An 18,867-nucleotide genomic window follows, 5' to 3' on the forward strand; every position below is an offset into this window, starting at 1 on the left:
TCCTCGCACGCAGCCACCAGTACCGGCGCCTGACTCACGGCCGGCCGTGGTGCGGCTTTCGGCACAACAGGTGTCGCGGCAGTAGGTATTAGCAGGCAGCGCTGAGCCTGTGATAACAGTCACCTGGGCCCGTAACGCAGTGTTCGGCGATAACGTAGTCCCGGCCGTGTTGCGCACCCAGTACTCAGTGTGTGTGTGAATGTGTTTGTGCTCGGACTAGCCAGACGCGCTTTCAGGAGGGCGCGTGGGAGTCGGAGCAAAGGTAAGGGACCAATGCGAACCCCGGAGGCGGGTCTAAACCGACTTGAGGAAGCTCCTCACAACACAGGCAACAGTGCAGTTTCAACAGCAAACCTCTTCAACGCAGTTGCTGGCTCTCACTCAATACTACACCACGCTTCAGCAGTATTCGTACTCCTAGTAGAAATAACCTTGAAGCTTTGATGCACTGTGTGTGTTTTGAGTGAAAACTAACGTGTAGGAAACTACAAGGTCGCTCATTTTATGCGAAAGCACTGTGTTGAGTGTGATCTAGCGATATAGGGGAGACAAAGTAAATAGCTCGTCACTGTTATTGTCTGTTGTGCAATTAAACCCAGTGTTATGTATTTACGCCATACACGCAGATGCTGTTTATGCATGTAGCAGCATCTGTTACGGGTGTCACACTTTTTTTGGAGAAATTAATCCTTATCTACTTATTTACATGTGCCTTTATTTCACCTAGCGAGATTAGGGGTTTCGGGCCAACTCTTACATCTAATTAAACATCCCTAGTGAGTCATCAATAATATTTGTAAAGTACATGAGCAAAATATAGCCTAATGATGATGATAACAATAATAATGATGATATGTATAGTGACGAATACATGAAAGTTAAGAAATGCCAGTCTCATTAACACTGTCTTCAACAATTTCCTAATTACTTTCTTGTGAGTAATGTCATCTAACATAAAATGGTGGTAGCAGTACGAAAGGAATCAGTGTGGACAAGAAGTCGTCTGAACAGAAGATTAGTACATGAAATAGAGGGAAAACTACAGAAATAGAAAGGGATGCGAAAAGCTTCGACAGTTTACAGTGAGACAGAAAGAAAACAGCTGGAGCATGCCGAGAGGAATCCGTGCCAACGATAACAGATAAAGCTACCATTTGCTGCTGAATGCAGAGTGGTTTTGGATAAGACACAGCTGTTAGGGTAATTTTTCCCAAAGCCGTGTGGCTGAAATGGAGAAGGAGAAAGGCAAAGTTTTAGTGTTATGAATGGGTACAACCAAGATAACGAACGTATCAGACCTTGTAATACAGTTGTGAAACAATAGCTATTTGTTACGTGAGAGAGGTGTTGAGGACATCAGTGACTGACGGCGACGGCGGCCGAGCGGTTCTAGGCGCTCCAGTCCGGAACCGCGCTGCTGCTACGGTCACAGGTTCGAATCCTGCCTCGGGCATCGATGTGTGTGATGTCCTTAGGTTAGTTAGATTTAAGTAGTTCTAAGTCTAGGGGTCTGATGACCTCAGATGTTAAGTCCCATAGTACTCAGAGCCATTTGAACACCAGTAACTAAGAAACCAAAAATCAAGTCGTAGTTTTGAGATGAAAATAATGACACTGTTTAGGATTACAGGGGTTGCACAAAAATGTGGAAACACCTCGAGAAGTCCATGCTTGAACATAAACACAGGTGCTAGCCAAGACTCCTGGTTGCGCTGTTGTATTTGACCACGAACAGCACCTGTGCAAAGTCCGCAATACGTTGCAAGCGTCGTCGAGATCAGAACAGTGTTCTGTGTAGTTGAGAGTGCGTTATGTAGGAGCTAAGTGAATTCGAACCTCAGCACATTGTTGGTGTTCGTATGGTGGGTGCTTCTAACCGAGGGAACGAAGTGTTGGTGTTTCTTGAACCACCGTTTCGAAGATTCATGCAGCATAAAAGGAAGGCGGATATACATCATCTGCTATGCCACAACGCGGACGCAATATGTGTTTAGTGCGCGTGGCACTCAATCATTGAAGAAGACCGTGAACGAAGATATGAGAACGACAGCTCAGAAGTCACTGCAGAACTGAATGTTGCACTCGCGAACAGTGTCAGCACCAAAACAACACGAAGGGAACTCCGTAAGCAGGGAATTGCAGGGTGAACTAAAATTCCAGAGATGCAGATGTCCGTAACAGGAAAACGTGGTGTAGAAGCCCTAAAATCTGGGCTATGTAGCAATGGAAGAATGTCATTGGTCGGAAGAGTCTACTTTCACACTGTTTACAGTTTCCAACCGAGTGCACGTCCCAAGAGTGAAACATGGCGGGGGTTCGGTGATTTGGGCAGCCATGTCGTGGTATTTCATGGGCCCTACGGTTACTGTGCAAGGTCGCATTACTGCCAAGGATAAATGTGACCATTTTGGCTGATCTGGTCCGTCTCAAGGTTCAGTGTTTGACGCAGGATGGTGAGATGTATTCCGAGACGACACGGCTCCCTGTTCATGCCGCTCGTATCGTCCAGGACTGGTTTAGTGAGCACGAAGATGCATTGTTGAATCTTTCCTGACCACCACAGTCACCAAATCTCAATATTAGTGAGCGTTAAGGTCTACTTTGGAGAGAAGGGTGTGTGATGGCTGTCCACCTCCATCATCATTACCTGAACTCGTCACTATTTTGCTAGAAGAAAGGTACAAGATTCCTTTGAAAACTTGTATTTACCCACTCCGCACCGACTGGAAGTAGTTTTGAATGCCAACAGGTTTTCTACACCGTATTAGGCGTGGTAATGTGTTGTGTTTTGGTGTTTCCATATTTTTGTCACCCCCTCCCCCGTATGTGCAGTTGGCTGTGCAGCATCTTAAAGCACTGGAAATAATAAATCGGTGACATAAAATTTTGTGCCGTTTCGAATGTTTTAAGAATACATTCGACGTGATTCTATTTTTATTAATCCAAATTTTATGTATTACAAATTAGAATATGTCTTTCATTTACATGTTCTGTTGCACTATGGTCTACTATGCACGCACTACACCGCAATATTGTCGACAGACATTGTTTACTTTACAGTGTCACCAACGCTCGCCTAAAAATCATCTGTTGATATGCCTCTCACACTAAACGACGCAGGACGGTCGGACAGCCAGAATACTTCCTAAGTCCGACAACCATTCGTTAGAGTTAAAATTACTGAGACTCCAGCTCACTTCTCTTTTGTGTATCTTTCACCAATTTTGAATTTGAGCATAAAGTGTCGTTACACAATATTTGTTTACCATGTTTCAAGACATTTCTGTAAACCTTTCATGCATACTTTTATCGTTATGCCACTCAGCTACATCAGTATTACACAAGCCAACATATGTTAACCTATCTTAGTCGGTGTTCAAAAAGGGCTCTGAGCACTATGGGACGTAGCTTCTGAGGTCATCAGTCCCCTAGAACTTAGAACTACTTAAACCTAACTAACCTAACAACATCACACCCATCCATGCCCGAGACAGCATTCGAACCTGCGACCGTAGGAGTCGCGCGGTTCCAGACTGTAGCGACTAGAACCGCTCGGCCACTCCGGCCGGCTTAGTCGGTGTGTCACGTTATATTGTACCCTATTGTCATATTGTACGTTGAAATTTTGTTCTGTCTAGAATAATACTACCCATTTATCTTTTTAATGTGACCCGTAACCATTTCTAATCAATTCCGATACAGTCTGCGTGCCGCTAATTCTGGCGATAGTAAAAATCTGGCACAGTGGTTGCCTTGCACTCTCCACAAAGTGAAACAAGAGATGAGCGTCCTGTGCAGTATCTATGTATGCAAACCTGTAGGTGTCTGAAAGTTTCATTCCAAGTTGTGAATGGTAAGACTTAGTAAACAATGTTTTTCTTCCTTCGTGTATGTACGGAGCTAGTAAAAGTCAACTGTGACGTGTAGATTTACTGATTTGAGGATTGTTGATTACGTTGCTGATATAATGGTTCAAAAATTAAGCTATACGGAAAAACAGAGTTTATTAACCTCTAATGTTAATTTAGGTGCTAGGAAGTCTTTCCTGAAGTTACACACATCAAAAAAAGTTTTGCATCACCTCGGTTCCGACAGTTCCGGAGCCTGTACAGAAAATTGGAATAAGGATCAACGTAAACATCATTTCCGCCCTTTTATTGCTCATGAAAACCACACACTGCGTGTTGTACCACCATACAGCGAGCCCTTCAGAGGTGTTGGTCCAGATTGCTGTACACACCGGTACCTCCAATACCCAGCAGCAAGACCTATTGCACTGATGCATGTCTGTATTCGTCGTGGTATTCTATCCACAAGTTCATCAAGGCACTGTTGGTCCAGATTGTCCCACTCCTCAACAGCGATTCGGCGTAGATACCTAAGAGTAGTTGGTGGGTCATGTCGTCCATAAACAGCCCTTTTCAATCTATCCCAGGCATGTTCGATAGGGTTAACGTCTGGAGAACATGCTGTCCACTCTAGTCGAGAGTTGTCGTTATCCTGAACGAAGTCATTCACAAGATGTGCACCATGGGAGAGCGTAATTGTTGTCCATGAAGACGAATGCCTCGCCAATATGCTGCCGATGCGGTTGCACTATCGGTCGGAGGATGTCATTCACGTATCGTACAGCCGTTACGGTGCCTTCCATGACCACCAGCGGGGTACGTCGGCCCGACAAAATGCCACCCCAAAACAGCAGGGATCCTCCACCTTGCTGCACTCGCTGGACAGTGCGTCTAAGGCGTTCAGCCTGACCGGGTTGCCTCCAAACACGTCTCCGACGTTTGTCTGGTTGAAGGAAAATGCGACACTCATTTGTGAAGAGAAGGTGATGCCAATCAACATGTCCATTCAACATGTTATTGGGCCCATCCCTAAAGCGCTGCATGGTGTCGTGGTTGCAAAGATGGACCTCGCCATGGACGACGGGAGTGAAGTTGAGCATCATGCAGTCTACTGCGCTCAGTTTGAGTCGTAACACGATGTCCTGTGGCTGCACGAAAAGCATTATTCAACATGGTGGCGTTGCTGTCGGGGTTCCTCTGAGCCACAGTCCGTAGGTAGAGGTCATCCACTGCAGTAGTTGCCCTTGGGAGGCCTGAGCGAGGCATATCATCGATAGTTCTTGTCTCTCTATCTCCTCCATGTACGAAAAACATCGTTTTGGTTCACTCTGAGACGCCTGGACACTTCCCTTGTTGAGAGTCCTTCCTGGCACAAAGTAACAATGCGAACGCGATCGAACCGCGGTATTGACCGTCTAGGCATGGTTGAACTACAGACAACACGAGCCGTGTACCTCCTTCCTGGTGAAATGACTGGAACTGATCAGCTCTCGGGCCCCCTCCGTCTACTAGGCGCTGCTCATGCATGGTTGTTTACGTCTTTGGGCGGGTTTAGTAACATCTCTGTACAGTCAAAGAGACTGTGTCTGTGATACAATATTCACAGTCAACGTCTATCTTCAGGTGTTCTGGGAACCGGGGTGATGCAAACCTTCGTTTGATGTGTGTATTTATTTGGGCTGTAGCCTTGTATGGAAGAGAAAAGTGCATCATAGGCAGTTCAGACAAGAAGAAGAGAGAAGCTTTTTAAATGTGGTGCTATAGAGAAGTGCTGTAAGTTAGATAGATTGATGGGATAACACACGAGAAGGTACTGAAACGAATTGGAGAAAAAAGAAATTTATGACATACACCTATATCTCTAACGTCGATCAGTTATAGAATTTTGGAACACGTATTATGTTCGAGTATAATGACTTTTCTGAAGACTAGAAATCTACTCTGTAGGAATCAGCAAGGGTGTCGAAAAAGACGGTCGTGTGAAACCCAGCTCGCGCTATTCGTCCACGAGACTCAGAGGGCCTACCCTCGCAGGTAGATGCCGTGTTTCTTGACTTCCGCAAGGCGTTCGATACAGTTCCCCACAGACGTTTAATGAACAAAGTAAGAGCATATGGACTATCAGACCAATTGTGTGATTGGATTGAGGAGTTCCTAGATAACAGAACGCAGCATGTCATTCTCAATGGAGAGAAGTCTTCCGAAGTAAGAGTGATTTCAGGTGTGCTGCAGGGGAGTGTCGTAGGACCGTTGCTATTCACAATATACACTCCTGGAAATTGAAATAAGAACACCGTGAATTCATTGTCCCAGGAAGGGGAAACTTTATTGACACATTCCTGGGGTCAGATACATCACATGATCACACTGACAGAACCACAGGCACATAGACACAGGCAACAGAGCATGCACAATGTCGGCACTAGTACAGTGTATATCCACCTTTCGCAGCAATGCAGGCTGCTATTCTCCCATGGAGACGATCGTAGAGATGCTGGATGTAGTCCTGTGGAACGGCTTGCCATGCCATTTCCACCTGGCGCCTCAGTTGGACCAGCGTTCGTGCTGGACGTGCAGACCGCGTGAGACGACGCTTCATCCAGTCCCAAACATGCTCAATGGGGGACAGATCCGGAGATCTTGCTGGCCAGGATAGTTGACTTACACCTTCTAGAGCACGTTGGGTGGCACGGGATACATGCGGACGTGCATTGTCCTGTTGGAACAGCAAGTTCCCTTGCCGGTCTAGGAATGGTAGAACGATGGGTTCGATGACGGTTTGGATGTACCGTGCACTATTCAGTGTCCCCTCGACGATCACCAGTGGTGTACGGCCAGTGTAGGAGATCGCTCCCCACACCATGATGCCGGGTGTTGGCCCTGTGTGCCTCGGTCGTATGCAGTCCTGATTGTGGCGCTCACCTGCACGGCGCCAAACACGCATACGACCATCATTGGCACCAAGGCAGAAGCGACTCTCATCGCTGAAGACGACGCGTCTCCATTCGTCCCTCCATTCACGCCTGTCGCGACACCACTGGAGGCGGGCTGCACGATGTTGGGGCGTGAGCGGAAGACGGCCTAACGGTGTGTGGGACCGTAGCCCAGCTTCATGGTCCTCGCCGATACCCCAGGAGCAACAGTGTCCCTAATTTGCTGGGAAGTGGCGGTGCGGTCCCCTACGGCACTGCGTAGGATCCTACGGTCTTGGCGTGCATCCGTGCGTCGCTGCGGTCCGGTCCCAGGTCGACGGGCACGTGCACCCTCCGCCGACCACTGGCGACAACATCGATGTACTGTGGAGACCTCATGCCCCACGTGTTGAGCAATTCGGCGGTACGTCCACCCGGCCTCCCGCATGCCCACTATACGCCCTCGCTCAAAGTCCGTCAACTGCACATACGGTTCACGTCCACGCTGTCGCGGCATGCTACCTGTGTTAAAGACTGCGATGGAGCTCCGTATGCCACGGCAAACTGGCTGACACTGACGGCGGCGGTGCACAAATGCTGCGCAGCTAGCGCCATTCGACGGCCAACACCGCGGTTCCTGGTGTGTCCGCTGTGCCGTGCGTGTGATCATTGCTTGTACAGCCCTCTCGCAGTGTCCGGAGCAAGTATGGTGGGTCTGACACACCGGTGTCAATGTGTTCCTTTTTCCATTTCCAGGAGTGTACATAAATGAACTTGTCGATGACATCGGAAGTTCACTGAGGCTTTTTGCAGATGATGCTGTGGTGTATCGAGAGGTTGTAACAATGGAAAATTGTACTGAAGTGCAGGAGGATCTGCAGCGAATTAACGCTTGGTGCAGGGAATGGCAATTGAATCTCGATGTAGACAAGTGTAATGTGCTGCGAATACAAAGAAAGATAGATCCCTTATCATTTAGTTACAGTATAGCAGGTCGGCAACTGGAAGCAGTTAATTCCATAAATTATCTGGGAGTAGGCATTAGGAGTGATTTAAAATGGAATGATCATATAAAGTTGATCGTCGGTAAAGCAGATGCCAGACTGAGATTCATTGGAAGAATCCTAAGGAAATGCAATCCGAAAACAAAGGAAGTGGGTTACAGTACGCTTGTTCGCCCACTGCTTGAATAATGCTCAGCAGTGTGGGATCCGTACCAGATAAGGTTGATAGAAGAGATAGAGAAGATCCAACGGAGAGCAGCGCGCTTCGTTACAGGATCATTTAGTAATCGCGAAAGCGTTACGGAGATGATAGATAAACTCCAGTGGAAGACTCTGCAGGAGAGACGCTCAGTAGCTCTGTACGGGCTTTTGTTAAAGTTTCGAGAACATACCTTCATCGAAGAGTCAAGAAGTATATTGCTCCCTCCTACGTATATCTCGCGAAGAGACCATGAGGATAAAATCAGAGAGATTAGAGTCCACACAGAAGCATACCGACAATCCTTCTTTCCACGAACAATACGAGACTGGAATAGAAGGGAGAACCGATAGAGGTACTCAGGGTACCCTCCGCCACACACCGTCAGGTGGCTTTGCGGAGTATGGATGTAGATGTAGATAGATGTAGATGTGTGACTAAAGGAAGTGACTGGTTGATAGGACGCATACTGGGGCATCAAGGAATGTTCAGTTCGGTAATGGAAGGCTGTGTGGGAGTAAAAATTGTAGGAGGGGACCAAATCCATTTATCTGATTCAAATGGATGAAGGCTGCAGCAGTTACATAAAGAGCCTTGCACAGGATGGAGTAGCGTGGAGAGCTGCATGAAACCAGTTTTCGGACTGAAGACCACAACAGCAATAGCATCTGCTAGTGCTTAAATTGCACACGTGGAAACATTTAATCAGACGTTACCTTCACACATTATATGGAAGTGAAATATAAAATTTAAAAAATATGAGTACATGTAGCTAGTTTAAGTCGTTCCTAAATATACGATCCGCTTGCATTTCTAAAATCTTCAATAGTTATTTGAAATTGTTACCGCACCCACTTTGTCAACATTCGGCTGTGCACGTACAAAATTTCTGTGAGATTTCTTATCACGAGAGTGAATAAAAACTTCATCGATGTGCTGCGAATATTGCGCCTGTATGCGTTGGAAGAATACACTAACCAGCATCTCCGCTAGAAGAATATTCTGTCTCTCCCTCGAGAAAATATCTGAGCCTGCAGATAATCTTGGATGCCAACGAAATTTTTGCGTTAGCTTTCAAGCCCCGAAACGTTCGCACAAGTTCACAACATGATACGGAAACTAGAAACAGCTTTTCCTCGCAACTAATTGTAATGAGTTTTCCTCCCACTGGTAATACTTTTCGAAATAACTCAAACAATCTGGCAACTTTTGTTGTACAAACAGATTATAAAATGAACCTACTTCTTAGAAGACCAATTACATCAATAATACATGAAAATATTTTCAGCAGCCGTTATATTAGTCCAAGCAAAATTTATTTTCGATTGTTTCTCTGCAGACGAACGCCAGAATCGTTGTTTCACTTTTTTCCAAAATAGAACTGTCGCCGGAGGAAGGAGACTTTATTTATCTTTACGCTTCGGTTTCTTTGTTAAGAAGTTGAGGACTTTGTTATTAAAGAAATCAGCCAAATAATAAATGATAACAGCCAGGTATCAATGTATTTAACAATTGGTTCCTTGAAGTAGCTCAGAAGAATGGCACGGATAGCTGAAGGGTTGAAGCAGTAAAATTCTCTAGTGTGCAAGAAGCAATGTTTCATACATAAGACAAATTACAATTACTCGATGCTCCGCCAAAGATATAAGAATGTAGTTAACTCCAAAACCAACAATTCCGAACATGGTAATATCTTGGGTAAAGTACCAACATATTCTTCACATTTATACAATGTTTTTAATCACATAAGCAGAACAAATCACTATCAATGGGGATATTTCGAGACAGACTGAAATATGCAATTGTAAGACCCCTTCACGAGGAAGGTACTAAAACAGATATAAAAAATTACCGACCAGTGCTACTATTTACCTCCATCTCGAAGATAATGCTAAGAATTATGTATACAACAACCATGACACACCCCTCTCAAAAGAAGATACGAATTTGTCTCAACGAACGTGCGATTTCAGAATGGGAACAATCACAGCGGGTGTACCATAGGGATCGATATTTGATCTGTTCTTGTTATACATAGATTATCTTCCATCATACACCCATGATGCAAATAGTTCTCTTTGCTGACGATACAAGTATTATAATCAAGCCTAATTGAGTAAATTCCACATTTGTAAACGTAAATAAAATTTTCTTGAAAACTAATAACTGGTTCTCTGCAAATGGACAGCCACTGAATTGAGATAAAACATAATGCACGTAATTCAGTATTGCACGAGACATGACCACATCATTAGAATTACTGCAGGAGGGACAATCTGTTAAGGAAATAGAAAGTTCTAAATCCTTAACTGTTCATATTACTAATAACCTGAACTTGAAATCACATTTTACAGATAATGTTTAACGTCTTATCTCTGAAACTTTTGCATTACGGATAATAACAGATTTTGGAGATGAAAACTGAGAAAAGGTGACTTACTTTCCTGTTTCTATTCACTAATGCCTTGTAGCATCATAAGCAGAGATAAGTCGTCACTGACGAAATAAGTGTTTGTTGCGCAGAAGCATCCAGTTTAGGATAGTGCACACTCTACACGGAGCTGACCAAAGCCATGGGATACCTCCTTAACATCGTATCGGACCTCCATCTGCGTGGCGTAGTGCATCGACTAGACGTGACATGGACTCAGGTCATTCGAAGTCCCCTGCAGAAATGTTGAGCCACTCTTCTTCTGTAGTCGTTTATAATTGTGAAACTGTTGGCGGTACAGGATTTTGTACACGAACTGACTTCCCGATTACATGCCGTAAATGTTCGGCGGGATTCATATCGGGAGATCTGGGTGGCCAAATCATTCGCTCGAATTGTTCAGAATGTTCTTCAAACCAATCGCGAACAACTGTGGCCCGTTGAGATGGCCCATTATCATCCACAACAATTGCGTCCTTGTTTGGAGACACGAAACCAATGAATGGCTGCAGATGGTCTCCCAGTAGCCGAACCCAACCATTTCCACTCAATGATCGGTTCAGCTGGACCAGAGACCCAGTCCCCTCCATGTAAACACAGCCCACACCGTTCGGGAAACACCAACAGTGCCTTGTTGACAACCAGAGTCCGTGACTTCGTGGGGTCTCCACCTCATTCGAACCCTACAATCAGCTCTTACCAACTGAAATCGGGACTCATCTGACCAGGCCACAGTTTTCCACTCGTCTAGGGTCCAACCGACATGGTTACGAGATCAGGAGAGGCGCTGCAGGCGATGTCGTACTCTTACCAACGAATACGTTCATTGTACGTTCTACATTGATTTCTGCGGTTATTTCATACAAGCGTGAGTAAAGACAGCTGGCAGACTTCGGTTTATTGGTAGAAACCAGGAGAAGTGCAATCAATCTACAAAAGAGGTTGCTTACAAATCACTTGTGCGACCGGTTCTAGAATATTGCTCAAGTGTCTGGGACCCATACCAGATAGGACTAACAGGGGATATTGAACGTATACAGAGAATGGCAGCACGAATGGTCACAGATTTGTTTAATCCGTGGGAGAGTGTCACAGAGATACTGAAGGAACGGAACTGGCAGACTCTTGAAGACAGACGTAAACTATCCGGAAAAAGTCTATTATCAAAGTTTCAAGAACTGGCTTTAAATGATTACTCTAGGGATATGCTACAACCACCTACATATTGCTCACTTAGGGATCGTGAGGTTAAGATTAGAATAATTACTGCACGCACAGAGACATTCAATCAATCATTCATCCCGGGCTCTATATGTGAATGGAGCAGGAAGAAACCCTTATAAGTGGTACTATGGGACGTACCCTCTGCCATGCACCTCACGGTGGTTTGCAGAGTATAGATACAGACCTAGATGTAGATAATACTGTCAACTGATACATCAAACACGAGACCCTAATTTGATTCACATGATATTGAAACGTAAGTATTTAACGCATTGTGACAACTCTACGCAAACGCTGCTTCTCTCGGGCGTTGAGTGAAGGCCGTCGATCAGTGCGTTGTCCGTGGAGAGCGGTAATGACTGAAATTAGGTATTCTTGGTACACTCTTGACACTGTGGATGGCGGAATATTGAATTCCCTAACGATTTCCGAACTGTAATTGTCCATGCGTTTATCTCCAACCACCACTCCGCGCTCAGAGTCTGTTAATTCCCGTCGAGCGGCCGTAATCGCATCCGAAACCTTTCCTCATGAATCACCTGAGTACAAATGACAGCTCCGGCAATGCACTGCCCTTTTATACTTTGTAAAGCGACACTACCGCCATCTGTACATGTGCATAACGCTATCTAATGACTTTTTCCACCTCAGTATAGGAACTCTTGTAGAGTTCGATTTACTGAAATCAGCCTCACCGGTACATTTACTCTCTAATCACTTTTGTCGTTAACAATAAATCACCGTTCAACAGTAACATTCGTAAATAGAGTACTATACTCTTTTCGTCATAAGAATAAACCTGTTGTAAACATTCTACATCTACATCTACTTCTACATCTACATCCATACTCCGCAAGCCACCTGAAGATGAGTGGCGGAGGGTACCTTGAGTACCTCTATCGGTTCTCCCTTCTATTCCAGTCTCGTATTGTTCGTGGAAAAGAAGATTGTCAGTATGCCTCTGTGTGGGCTCTGATCTCTCTGATTTTATCCTCATGGTCTCTTCGCGAGATATACATAGTAGGGAGCAATATACTGCTTGACTCCTCGGTGAAGATATGTTCTCGAAACTTCAACAAAAGCCCGTACCGAGCTACTGAGCGTCTCTCTTGCAGAGTCTTCCACTGGAGTTTATTTATCATCTCCGTAACGCTTTCGCGATTACTAAATGATCCTTTAACGAAGCGCGCTGCTCTCCGTTGGATCTTCTCTATCTCTTCTATCAACCCTATCTGGTACGGATCCCTCACCGGTGAGCAGTGTACTGTGACATACTTCTTTTGTTTGCGGACTGCATTTCCTTAGGATTCTTCCAATGAATCTCAGTCTGGCATCTACTTTACCGACGACTAATTTTATATAATTGCATTTTAAATCACTCCTAATGCCTACTCCCAGATAATTTATGGAATTAACTGCTTCCAGTTGCTGACCTGCTATATTGTAGCTAAATGATAAAGGATCTTTCTTTCTATGTATTCGCAGCACATTACACTTTTCTACATTGAGATTCAATTGCCATTCCCTGGACCATGCGTCAATTCGTTGCAGATCCTCCTGCATTTCAGTACAATTTTCCATTGTTACAACCTCTCGATATACTACAGCATCATCCGCAAAAGCCTCAGTGAACTTTCGATGTTATCCGCAAGGTCATTTATGTATATTGTGAATAGCAACGGCCCTACGACACTCCCCAACTATTCTTCCGTGTTTGCTTGAATCTCATTGGATTTCGTTTCACGTGGAGCGTAAACCAAGCTGCGTCCAGTACAGTCAAGTACGATTACAAGGATATGCTTTATACTGTGCTACACGCACATAGACTGAGTGATAATATGGGACAGCAGCTTTAACCGCGCATTAAACTAGGACTGCGCTGGACAGACAGCTGATCCAACAGTTGTAGTTCAGGCGTAAAAAAGAGACCATCAAAGAAACAGTATAGCCTCGAATGTCATTTAATTTTTAAAGGGAATGAAATAATATTCGGCAAAACTCCAGCAATAACGAACGCTACGTATCGTAGGTAGCCAGACGGAAAACATAAAATGTTCTCGTTCTCACCTAACGTAGTATTCTAATTACAAACAAGAGTGATGAAATTCTTGATTTCACCACAGGGTAATTTTTCTGAGCGAGCTATGCGTGATGCAAAAGCATAGTGCAGGGATTTCACCGTTCTGTTGAATATGGAAGCCACTGAAGGTAATACATACAATCAGTCGTCTGGTAATCTCTTAGCTCCTTCCTTATCCTAATCCGAGAAATACATTTCAGTTCTGGAACTATCATCTGCTACGTTGATAACGAGTCGATCAACAACAGAATCCACGAAGTCACACGGGCGCCGCATTTTTTCCTCTTCTTTTATGACGTGCCGTTCTATATGCCGCCAGCGTTCGGCAGTGACGCATGAAAAAGGCTGCGCGCGTTAGTTCCAGTACGTCTGTCAGCTTAACAGTCTTGTTATTTCTCAGGCCAAATTCCTTAACTTGGCTCCAGATCAGTTCTGCTGGGTTCTTATTGTAAAGGTACAGTGGCAAATGTAAAAATGCAGCGCTTCTGTGGTGTGCTCGATGCTGTGAAAATTATTGTTTTCATGTTTCTACGAGACTTACCACTCTGGTTCGTGTGAGACTACATCTGTGGTGTAAAACAATGGACATAGTCCAAATAAAGAGTATTTAGTTTTTCATTTTTGGCATAAAAATTAAATTGTTATGTTTTTTTAAATTGAGCAGTCTTTATTGACAACGCCATCCGCTTAAAGCGAACGCCACTTCTGACATTTAGTGACCTGAGTACATGTCGAACGCCGGGCAGAAGGTTTTGATTTTATTAACAATCTTTCATAAAATATCGATTATTAAGAATTTGTATTTGAAACGAAAATCGGAATTTCGCGTGCAATATGTAATTACCAACAAGAAGATGTGCATTATTCATAAAAAATGACTGAATTTTACTGTACGAGATGTAGGTATTTCAAATTGAACGAAAAAATGTGACAAACGCAAGACTCACCAGCGATCCATGAATTGCACTTAGTTATCTGAGTCCGCTACACATCCAATGCGTATCTGTATCTCAACTGTATGAAATGCAGTCCCACGAAAACTTCAAATCCGATTTTTATGTAAATTTATGGAAAACATTAAGGACAACATATTTGTAGGCACTTTTCAACCGTGTTCCACACGTGTTTTTCACTTCGGAACAGGAAGTAGCGTAAGCCATTTTCAGACTGCGTGTTAACAGCGCGACAATCAGAGCGCAAAAGTACAGAGAGTGTGACTATACACTACTTTTGAAATTAAAACTACGTAGCCAAAGCGTGATTAAGAAAAACGTTGATGTCTGTTAATACATTACAATATCTTAAAGTTCCAGTTAACGTAACTTAGTAATAATATATGTTATACATAAGTAAGACCTAATTCCAACAGTGTACAACACCAGTGTACGTGTGCTACGGCTTCTGACCACTCATCGCATTTGCGTTTGTTTACATCGATTTATTCTTGTTCAAATGGTTCAAATGGCTCTGAGCACTATGGGACTCAACTGCTGAGGTCATTAGTCCCCTAGAACTTAGAACTAGTTAAACCTAACTAACCTAAGGACATCACACACATCCATGCCCGAGGCAGGATTCGAACCTGCAACCGTAGCGGTCTCGCGGCTCCAGACTGCAGCGCCAGAACCGCGCGGCCACTTCGGCCGGCGATTTATTCTTGTAATGAACAGAGTACAGAAGGAGAAATGACATAACATCTACCACTAGGCAGTAGTGTTGCTCATAATGGAGTGATGTATTCAGCTGTGCAAATCTTGGATAACCTGCCGAGCGAAGTAAAGAATTTAGCGGATAATAAAATTAACTTCAAACATAAACTGAAATCATATCTGCTTCACAAACCCTTCTACTTCATAGAAGACCTTCTGAATGTGTAGTAATATGATTACGCGCGCGCGCGCGCGCGCGCGCGCGCGCGCGCGCGCGCGCGCGCGTGTGTGTGTGTGTGTGTGTGTGTGTGTGTGTGTGTGTGTGTGTGTGTGTGTGTGTGTGTGTGTGTGTGTGTGTGTGTGTGTGTAAGAGACAGAGAGAGGGATTGAATTAATTAATCACTAACTTATAATACATACTAACTAATCACGGTTTCAAACTAATTCATTGTCATTAAACTCTGAAAATAGCCACTGTATGCAGTTGAGAACCTGTAAAAGAAATCCTTCCAACATGTGTATAACATATGAAGACACGCAGATAAAAGAGGTTGACAACGTTAAATTGACGGGATTACTGCTTGACAATAAGTTTAGTTGGGAAGGGTATACTACAGAATTGCTGAAGGGCCTAAACAAGTCTGTATTTGCAATGCGAATGATGTCAGATGTATGAGGTGTGAATATATATTTAAAAAAAACTTGCATACTTTGCTTACTTTCATTCTATTGTGTCTTATGGAATCATATTCACTGGAAACTCGTCAAACCGAGCAAAAGTTTTTAGAGGGCTAAAGAGTGTAATAAGACTCATTTGTGGTGTAAATTCAAGAACATCACGTAGAAACTTTTCAAGAATTTGCGTATTCCAACCATTGCTTCTCAATATATTTATTCCTTAATGAAATTTGTTGCAAATAATATACCTCTATTTCCAGTCACAAGCTCAGTATATGGTCTCAATGCCAGGAATAAGAACAATCTACTTGAAAACCTAAAATCACTTACCTTGGTACAAAAAGGGGTCCAATATTCAGGAACAAACGTTTTCGTTAATTGCCAGCAACTGTTAAAACAGTTTAAACTGAGTTTGAAAGACTTTTTGATAGGCAACTCCTACTCTTTAGATGAAACCAGCGTAAGCAAAAATATGTTAGATTTCAGTTTTGACAGCTCATATTTTGTGTATAATAAATTTATTAAAAGTGTATTAGTATGTATCATTCTGACAGTGTATTAATTCTGTAAATATTAGTTTTTCCAGTTTATTTTAATATATTAACATATCTTGACGATCTCCAGACAAGTTATCAGGGAAGTCAGTATTATTTTCAAATCTTCTATATTTTTTATGTTATACTTTCTGACATGTTCCATACCCACGAGAATCATCTCATTTCTGGGTCTATGGAACGAAAACTGAGTCTAATCTATCCTAATCTAATCTAACTGTGTCCCGATTAAAAAGAAATTAAAAATGACTTAAGGATTAATGTAAATGGTCAGTTGTTTGCCATATTTTTCGCCTGAAGATATATTATTATTTTAAAACCAACTCTTTTCATATCATAGAGGTCGTGACTATGATCAACGGAACGTGCAAATAACTAACACACTAACTTTTAAAGTAGTTTTTCTTGCCGCGCTTCGTACGCTAATGGAATGGGCAGAAACCGTAATCTCTCTTGAAGGTAGAAATACCGTCTGTCGTGCGCATCACAGTGCTTTGCAGAGTATGAATGCAGATGTAGAAAAACATGTCACATTTCCAAAACCCTGTAGGTATAGAGCGTGCAAATTATTACTCAACCCCTCGCCGATTCTACCGTTTCTGTTCTTCTCTCTCTCTCTCTCTCTCTCTCTCTCTCTCTCTTTCTTCACGAAATGATTCGAACCTCGACTTTCTCGCAGAATTTTTGTTAAAATGTTAGAGGAGGAAAAATAGATGCATGCGGCTGTAAGAGTAAATGAAGCGTTGGAGTGTAGTGTGTTTCCAGCTGACACAAATATTGCTATATATAGCGGTCAAGGTTTAGAAAAGTCTGTTAATGAAAGTCTTTTAATGAACCTTTCTTGGACATTAATCAACGATTTCTTGCAATTTACTGGCACCACATATTGAAAACACGTTGTTGTTCAGGAACTGTGTGAGGTTTCAATCCCACCTGAAACATAAAGTACAGTAACGCGGATGCGGAAGACGTTGACTGCCTTAAATACTCGAGGGTACATGTTGATCACAAACTCTGGTGCGCAGAGAGTATCGCTTAAGGACTGAAACGTGTAAGGAAATCATTATTTGCAATGTAGAAGATATGAGACGTAGGTTGAACAGAAACAAAATTTCTTGCACACTTCGTTTACTTTCGTTGCATAGCGTTACACAGCATCATAGGTTGGGGTTCAATGCAACCTAAAAATTTTCAGATGAAAAACGCGTGATATACGAATCATTCGTAGTTTCAGTTGTAAAACGACCCGTAAAAATCTGCTCAAAGACTGAAAATATTAACCATCGATTAATTATCAATGCCAAGTTTGTTTTCGTGGCCATCCTCCACAGAAAGCAGAGAAATACTTGTTTTGTAAATAGAACCGCCTTTTCCTGGATAAATAAATTAAGTGGCAAATGGAAAAGGCGGTTTTATTTACAAAACAAGTATAATCATCAATGTGTTTATGTTTTATGACTGTATGTTAAAAAGTCAACGATTATATTAATTTGTAAAAGTGACGAGGGTTATTTTTTTCCCTTGCTTCACACTTTTCAGGACCATTTCTTTAAGGACCTGTGAAATGAAACTGAAGATTAGCGTATTAATTCATGCGCAAAATATGTATGCTACAATGATTATCTGACGATATATACGCTCATAAGATCTTCTCTGTGTGAGTCTACGGAAGGAACAATTACTCTTATCTAATTTAAATTTAAATTGATTCATTGTCAAATACATATACATGAGAAACATCAAATACTTATTCCAACACTGATTTTATTCATTAACTGAAAGATATTACAAAAGCAGTAATCTAAATTACTCACTATTCCACCCAACGCAATTTAATGATGTAGTGGTTAAGGTACTGGACTCACATTCGAGAGGACTTTGCTTCAAATGCTCATCCGACGATCCAGATTTAGGTTTTCCGTCAGTTTCCTAAAACATTCCAGTATGATCTATTTGAAAAGGACTCAGCCAGTTACCTCTTCCAAACTAAGCTTGTGCTCCCTATCAATTGGACTGTTAACACTGAACTTCCTTCTTTCCTGGAATAAAGTTGCCCTGTTCCTCCACAAAACTTGTGCTGAGGAGAATACGAACATAAAACATAATCACTAAAAAAAAGTAAAGAGACTTGTTACCCGAAATTATTAGAATGTCCTCGCCTTCCGTTTTGTATCATGAGTACAAATTACCAGGCAATAGTTTATTGCCTCAAATATCCAAAACATGAGACGAAATATTTACAATCATTGCTAAGACTACTCAACTCACAACTAAGATAAGATAAATTT

General features: G+C 42.9%; 1 protein-coding gene across 1 annotated transcript in view; it reads left to right on the top strand.

Moving 5' to 3' along the window:
- The first annotated feature begins 210 nt into the window (after positions 1–210).
- The window catches only part of LOC124788522, a 215,060-nt gene continuing 196,403 nt past the window's right edge, over positions 211–18,867 (top strand). Inside the window, exon 1 of the mRNA XM_047255792.1 lies at positions 211–262. The gene's annotated coding sequence lies outside the window, so the exon portion shown is untranslated. The remainder of the gene's footprint in view (positions 263–18,867) is intronic.

This window comes from Schistocerca piceifrons, chromosome 3, assembly GCF_021461385.2.
Source record: "Schistocerca piceifrons isolate TAMUIC-IGC-003096 chromosome 3, iqSchPice1.1, whole genome shotgun sequence".
In the NCBI taxonomy this organism is placed as follows: domain Eukaryota; kingdom Metazoa; phylum Arthropoda; class Insecta; order Orthoptera; family Acrididae; genus Schistocerca; species Schistocerca piceifrons.